Genomic DNA, 8,229 nt, shown 5'->3' with positions numbered 1-8,229 from the left:
GTGGGCCCTGCCTATAATTCTCAAAACACAATTCAAAGTCACTCAACACATTCAAGCTCCCCTGCTCTGATTACCAGTTCCCCACCCCCACTAGTCCCCCAGGTCAGGGCAGAGCTGGCAGGGGTCATAGACAGAGATCCAAAAAGGTGCTACAGCACTCATGGGTTACTGCCTCCTCTTCTTTTATAGGTAACCCTACAATAGTTAACCTGAAATCAACCTGATATTACCAACTTTCCTGCTTCTTAGAAGCAGAGGAATGGGGTCTATTTAAAGAGCACAGTAATGTAGGTAGGTGTTTCCATCTGTGGGCAAATGAGATTGAGCTCCATGGATCTAGGCAACCAATCCTGAATCAAAGGGCTGGCCTTCATGTCCACTCTTTCAGGCTTAATAAATTGCAATAAAGGCAAGTGCCCAACAAAGGTTTGACTACTTTAAAAGCACTTTAAAACTCCCCTTTACAAGAAACTGAGTTCACCCTCTTTCCAGCATGCAGGGGGGAGACTCCTTTGGTTGAGAAAGTTCAAAATTGTTGGGCAGGAGTGAGGATGTAGTCAGCTTTGGCCGGGTAAGTTATTTTCTACTTTGCTGGTTCAGTAAGAAATACAAAGCAGGTACTTGAGGCCTCAGGCAACTAGCTTAGCTCTGAGTGCTGCTATCCAGGTCTCTATGGATAGGCCATGGAGCCTCAGAATTGAGCTCCAGGACACTCAGATAGAATAATAACCTGGGAACTGGGTACTTTGCAACCTACTGGAATACAGGTTATGGCCTGCTTCCTTTCTCACACCTGCTCTTCCTTCTTTCCTAAACTTTTGGAGGAATGATCACATTGTGGAAGCCCACGGGGAGCAGAGGTTGCTGGGGCTCTTGCCCAGACAGAACTTACCTAGCGTTCACTGCTGCTCAGCAGACTAAGCTCATGGCCACGGCACCACAGCACGTAGACTTAGGCTTGTGCTGTCAGAAGCTCAGATGGAGCCAGAAAGAAGTTGTGCTTTAGTCTAACTGAGGGAGACAGGGAAAGCCTCATGGGGCAGGAACTAGCTGGGGCTTGGCAAGAGGAAGTGTACCAGGTATGTGAGGGCTGGGATTGGCATTCATGAATGGGTCTTACTGAAGCAAGACAGCCCACATGAACCTGGGTTTTTCATTTTCATTCTGACCACGAGGTGAAGATCAGGCCCAGTTCTATTCCTGGGAATACGGCAAAAGAGGTTATTTGCACCATCCCTCCCACAGTGGGGCAGAGAGACAGCGAGAGAATGACAGATGCTAAATAACAGTGACTTTTAAAGAGCAAAAATTCTTAATTTTGATGAAGTCCAATTCACTTTTTCTTTTATAGTTTCTACTTTTTGTGTCATATTTAAGAAATCTGTGCCAAATACGAAAGCACAAAGATTTTGTCCTCTTTCCTTCTAGTTTTATATTTTTAACCTTTGCCTTCAAGCCTATAATCCATTATGAATTAAATCTGATATATGGTGTTAGAAAGGGTTGGAGTCTAAAAAAAATTTCCATTTGTTCCGGGACAATTAGTTGAAAAAATGATGCTTGCCACACTGAACTGCCTTCTACCTTTGTCAAAAGCAAGTGACCATACATGTATACTTCTTGTAGAGTATGCATAAAGCAAATGTACTTCACAGGTCCTGGTTTTCCAAAACCTTGCAGTTTCAAATATTGACCTTGCAAAGGACAGGAAATTTTCCCCAGGCTACAAAGTTTCTGTTGTAAGATAAAGAATTGTAACACAGCAAGGTTGCTGGCTCAAGGACAGACAGGTTACTGATTGATATGTAAAGATACTGGAAAATTGCTGTAAGAACAGAATGTTTGCTAAAATCAAGCTTTTGTTAGTGAATCAACTTAATTGCTTGCTACCAGCTTCTATCATTAAACTTGTTAAACTGTACTTAGCAAAAACCCCACCCGTGTTCTCTTCCTGTAACTTCCTGGTCTGAAGAATAAATGCGGGAAGGGAACCCCAAACTGTGGTTAATTTCCCAAATGGAAGGAATGCCCCTATCTTGAGGGTTCTGGGAGATTAACCCCTTTCTGGGGCTTCTCACTGCTCAGAAGAGATGGACTTTGAGTAATCTTTGGTGGCTCCATCATACAGGGGAAAAGGGGTGACAAATCCGTGGGAGGCAAAGCAACAGTTCTATTTTGGGACTATATAAAATTCCATAAAACTATGTCTACTTTCAGACCAATATTTTACTATTCTGATTACTAGATCTTTGTAAAATATCATGAAGTCATGTAATAGAACCCCTCCAAATTTGTTACTTTTCTAAGTAGTTCAGGCTACTGTGGGCCCTTTGCCCACAGTAAATATAAACTTTAAAACAAGATTTTTCATGAACTTCTACCCCAAAAAAGGCTATTCAGACTTGGGTAAGATTGGGTTAAACCTTTTGGGGTGGAAACTGACATCTTGAGAATGTTGAGTTTCTGACCCATGAACACAGTTTATATCCCATATAAGTCTTCACTAATTTATCTCAGCAGTGTGTTGTAATTTTCACTATACAGGGCTTTCAGATCTTTTGTCAAATTTATTCCTAACATTTTGATAATTTTGGATGTTACTATAAATTGCATTTTTAAAATTTCAATTTCTGATTGCACATGGCTAGTATATAGAAATACAGTAGATTTTTGTATATTAATCTTGTATTCTGCAACCATGCTCAGCTGACCTATTAACTCAATTAGCTCTTTGGTAGATACTATAAAATTTTCTACAAGTCATTTATGAAGAGTTTTAATTCTTCCTTTCCAATGCCTTTTATTTTTCTTTTGCCCTATTGCATTGGCTAGAACATCCAGTGAAGTGTTCAGAAGTAATGAGAGTGGGAATCCTTCCACTGGGCCTGATAGGAGGAATGCATCCAGATATTCACTGGGAAGTATGTATGCTAGAGATTTTTTGTAGAAGTGCTTCATCGAACTGGGGAAATACCCTTCAAATCCTAATTTACTTAGAGCTTTTATCATGAAATTTTTAGTGTTGACTTGTCAAATTGTTCAATTTCTGCATCTATTAATTTAATCATATGGTTTTCTTCCTGTATTATTCATATGGTGAACTTAAATTTCAAACATTAAACCCACCTTGAATTCCTGGAATAAACCCCATTTGGTGAAGATGCATTATCCTTTTTATCTTATAATAATTTGTTGGATTTGATTTAGTAAAACTTTAAGAATTGTTGTGCTGATGTTCATGAGGGATAACTAACTAGTTTTCTTACCTTGCACTGTCTTTGTTGGATTTGGGAATCAGGGCAATGCTAGCCTCATAGATGGAACTGAGAAGTCTTCCGTCTTCAATTTTCTGGGTGAGGTGATGTAGAGTGGTATTATTTCTTTCTTAAAATTGTGGTAACATTTACTATTATAGCTATCTACACCTAGAGTTTCCTTCATGAGATTTTTTTTTTTTTTTTGTCTTTTTCGTGACCGGTAAGGGGATCACAACCCTTGGTGTGGTGTCACCCACACTGCGCTCAGCCAGTGAGCGCACCAGCCAGTCCTATATAGGATCTGAACCTGCGGTGGGAGCGTCGCTGCACTCCCAGCGCCGCACTCTCCCGAGTGCGCCACGGGGCCGGCCCACCTTCATGAGATTTTTAACTATAAATTCAATTTCTTTCATACATTAAGTTATTTAGGTTTACTATTTCTTCTTGGGTGAAATGAGATAATTTGTATCACCCAAGGAATTTATTTCACCTAAACTGTCAAATATTCCTTTCATCAAAACTATTAAATGTATTATGTAGTTATTCATAATAGTTTGCTATTATTACTTTAATATCTGTAGGATTGGTAGTGATGCCACCTCTCTCATTCCTGCCATTGGCAATCTGTGTCTTATCTTTTTCTCCTAATCATTCCAGATAGAGGTAGAGGATTTTCTTTGGCTTCTCAAAAAAACAGCTTTTGTTTTAATTAATTTTCTCTGTTATTTTTTCTCTTTTCATTGCCATTAATTTCTCTGCTACCTTTGTTATTTGCCTTCTTCATACACTTTTAATTTGATCTCCTTTTTCTACTTTCTTAAATTGGAAGCTGAGATCACTGATTTGAAACTGTTTTCCCTAACATAGGTATTTAGTACTATGAATTTCCCTCTGAGTACTGCTTTAGTTGCACCACAAGATTCAAGATAAACACACAAAAACCAACTGTATTTCTATACGAGAAATGAACAAGTAGAAACCCAAATCAGAAAAATACCATTTATAATAGCTCCAAGAAAATAGTTATAAATCTAACAAAATATGTACAGGATTTGTATACTGGAATTACAAAATGCTGATGAAAGAAACCAAAGATGTAAAGAAATGCAAAGACCTGTTATGTTCATAGATGAAAAGATTCACTATCATAAAATGTGAATTCTCTCCAAACTTATCTGTAGATTAGATGCTATTCTAATCAAAATCCCAGCAGGATTTTTGCATAGATAAGCTGAATCTAAAATTTATATGGAAAGGTTAAAAAAAAAAAAGTAAAGTTAAAAAAACAAAAGTTGGAAAAATTATACTACCAGACTTATTACAGAGCTACAGTAATTTTAACCATTGACATTTGCAAAAAGGAGATACACAGATCAATGGATTTTTGACAGAGATGCAAAAGAAATTCAGTGGAGAAAAAAGAGTTTTTCCAACATAAATGGTGCTGGAACAACTAGACATCCATCCATATGTCCCCAAACACAAACAAATAAAAATCTCACACTTTTTAACTTAGCTCAGAATAGATCATAAATCTAATGTAACAGGTAAAACAATAAAACATTTAGAAGAACACAGAGGGAAAAACCTTTGGGACCTGGGACTAGACAAAGATTTCTTAAACATGACACCAAAAAGGCACAACTGTGAAGGAAAAAAAAATTAATAAATTGGACTTTGCCAAATTAAAATTTTTGCTCTATGAAAGACACTGTTAAGTGAATGAAAAGACAAGCTGCAGCCTGGGAGAAAATATTGTAAAGCATATATCTGACAACAGATTTGCACCCATAATATATAAAGATTCTTAAACTCAACAGTAAGAAAACTATCCAATCTTAAAATGAAAAAATATCAGAACAGACTCTACACCAGAGAAGATGTACAGATAGGAAAAAGCACATGAAAAGATATTCACCATTATCAGCCATTAGGGAAATACAAATTAAAACCATGATGAGCTATCACTATACACCTCTTAGAAAGGCTAAGATAAAATACTGACAATACCAACTGCTGATGAAGATGTAGAGCAAACGGAATTACCTTTCTACTGAATAACAACTCTTTCTTAAACACACTGTGAAAATATGCTTCCAAGAAGTATATTTTGATATTGTAGTTGTAGACAAAGCACACTCACCTGTTTACTCAACATGACAGTTTCTACTCAGAAAACATATGCAACAAATTACAATTGTGGACTGTACTTGAATGAATGTTTTTCTTTCCATGGGTAGAATCTTCTGGACTTCAGTCTACTGTGTTCACTATTTCCTCATTTTTAAATACAGTTTGTACTTACCTTTCATTTTGTCCTAAAGCAGGGGTTGGCAAACTCTTTCTGTCAAGGTTCAGATAGTAAATATTTTCAGATTGTTTGGCCATAGCCCTCTGTGGCATAACCTAGCTCTGTCCTCAAAGCAGAGCAGCTGGAGACAAAAAGTAAACACATGGGCAGTTGTATTTGGTGTGTCAAATAAAACTTTAAAAGTCTGATGTGGCTTGATTTGGCCAACAAGGATAGTTTACCAACCCACGTGAGGGGCCAGAGCAGCAAACTGTATGCATAGAACACAGCAGGCAGCTAGCGGGGCAGGACCAGGGCCTCCTTTCACTGGCGCTAAGCACTCATTAGTGGGTGGATGGTTTTGTTGGGGAAATATCTCGCTGCTTGCAAGCACAGCTCCCAAGGTGGTTGCAAGGGACATCCCTTTCCTAATCAGAGCTCACGATGCAGCAGCAGATACACTTTCTTGAATCCATTCCATTCACCACCTCTCCCCAGCCTTCCCTGCACTCCTGCAGCTCCTTGCTGGGGTCAGCCTGTTCACACCTACACCAAGTTTCGGGGACACAGCTGTTCCTGGGGTTTATCATTTGTTTTGCTTAAATAAGATTTACCAAGCACGTACCATATCCAAGCACTAAGACGGGTTCTCAACCCACATTCAATCAAGGCAGGTGTTATCACCATTTCACAGATGAGGACACTGAGGTTGAGAGAAGGGGTATGCCCAAGGTCATCCAGAGACTGTGTGACTCCAGATCCTGGACCTGCCTCCTCCTCTCCCTCTTCCTTCCATCTCAGAAGAGGGATGAGCCCTGGGCTTGGAGTCAGACAGACCTGGATCACATGCACCAGTCAAATCACAAGCTCACTGTGGGCAGGAAGGGGCCGGAAGGTTGGGCAAGAGAAATGGGAAGGGCTTAAGAGCTGAAGATCTGGTTTTCTGACGCAGAAGCACAAAAGGGCCCGTTAGAGACCCTCTCCCCTGCCCTGCACAGCACTGCCTCCACAACTCCAGGCTCACCTGCCCCCATGGGCCCCCTCCCAAAATCAGATCCAGCCCTGAAGAAATGTCCAAGGCAGAACTGAGACATCTAGGTCCTTCTGAGAATCCAAAACTGGATGTGCCAGACTGCACATCCAAACATGCCCCAGATTGTGTCTCCCCACACCCCAAGCCCCAAGCCCCGGAGCAGGCCCTTCCACAGTCAGCGTGACCTGGCCAGGGACAGCCCTGCCAAAATGAAGCACCCTCACCTGCCTACTGCACCCTACCCGGGGCTTCCCACCAGGCTTCCTCAGCACACACCTGCCTTTCTGGATGGAAAGAAATATGTGGGACCCAAGCCCCAGCTTCCCAATTTACAGGCTCGGTGGCCTCCTTAAGCCTCAGTTCCCTCCTGTCCAAAGTGGGGAAATCCTAACTAGCTAAGGGTGCTGCTGCGAGGACCGAATGGGACAGCCTTTTCTCTTGTGAACCTTAAAGGGCCGGGCAGATGCCGGTGACTTTACTATGCATTAATATTAAACCTGGCCCATCCTCTCCATCCATCTCACTGCTTTGCCCGCGTCTGGCCTGGACCTTTGCAGCAGCCTTCTGCCTGGTCTCCCTACCTCCTTCCAGCCTTTTCTCTTGGCTATTTTTCACACCGTGCCAGGACCCTTCCAACACAGTTACTGGAACACTTCTCCTGCTTCGGTGGGATGGAACCCAAGCTCCTCGTGTGGCACATGGCGCCAGACACCCTGTCACTTGCTGCTGCATGCCTTAGGGTCTTTGTACAATCTGTTCCCTCTGCCAGGTATACCTATCCCCACATTTCTTCCACCTGCCAAAAGCGCAACCATCCTTCAAAACCCTCCCCACTCAGACCTCACTCCTTGCGCAGCCAGCCCTGACCTGCAGAGCTGCCCAACTCTCCTCTGTGGCTCACACATGTGCCCCCACAGGGGTAATGGTCTCTGGAGCTGAGATCTGAAGATGATCAAAGCAGCTATGATTACCAAGACTTTCCTTCATGCCAGGCACCAATCTAAACAGCCTATGTGGGTTACTCAAGGAAACTTCACCACAACCCTTCAAAGTGATGCTATGATTATCCCCAGTTGACAGATGAGGAACACAGCCCATGAAGTTTCCATAACCTGCCCCGGTCGTAGGGTGGTCATCTGCTCTCCCAGAATGAGCCTGCTGCAATAAGAAGTCACATCTCTACACCAAACACTCAAAGCAGTTTCACTAATAGGAGGTGGCACACAAACATAGTGAACCTAAGTAGCCACTGCAAGACGGGAAGGGAGGGGAGGGAACACACCGGCCCTGAGCCAAAGGCCCACGTTCCAGCCTCAACATGGCCATTAACCAGACACTGTGGCCAACCCCCCTGGACTTCAGTTTCCTCATCTGTAAGACAAGAAGGTAGCACTAGATCTATACCGTCCAATATGGTAGCCACTAGCTACGTGTGGCTATTTAAATCTAAATTCAATAAGATGTAATAAAATTTAAAATGCAGTTCCTCAGTCAGAATAGCCACATTTTGAGGGCAAAATAGCCGGACACACAGGACAGCATAGATATGGAGACTTCCACGATCAGAGAAAGTTCTATGGACAGCTCATTGCTAAACAGTCCCTCAGACCCCCTGCAGCTCAGCCAGGCACCAAGGACCACCCGCCTCC

The sequence above is a fragment of the Galeopterus variegatus genome, unplaced genomic scaffold, assembly GCF_000696425.1.
Source record: "Galeopterus variegatus unplaced genomic scaffold, G_variegatus-3.0.2 Scaffold7160, whole genome shotgun sequence".
Lineage (NCBI taxonomy): Eukaryota > Metazoa > Chordata > Mammalia > Dermoptera > Cynocephalidae > Galeopterus > Galeopterus variegatus.
The sequence above is the reverse complement of the archived record's forward strand: the minus strand, read 5'-3'. Positions refer to the sequence as shown.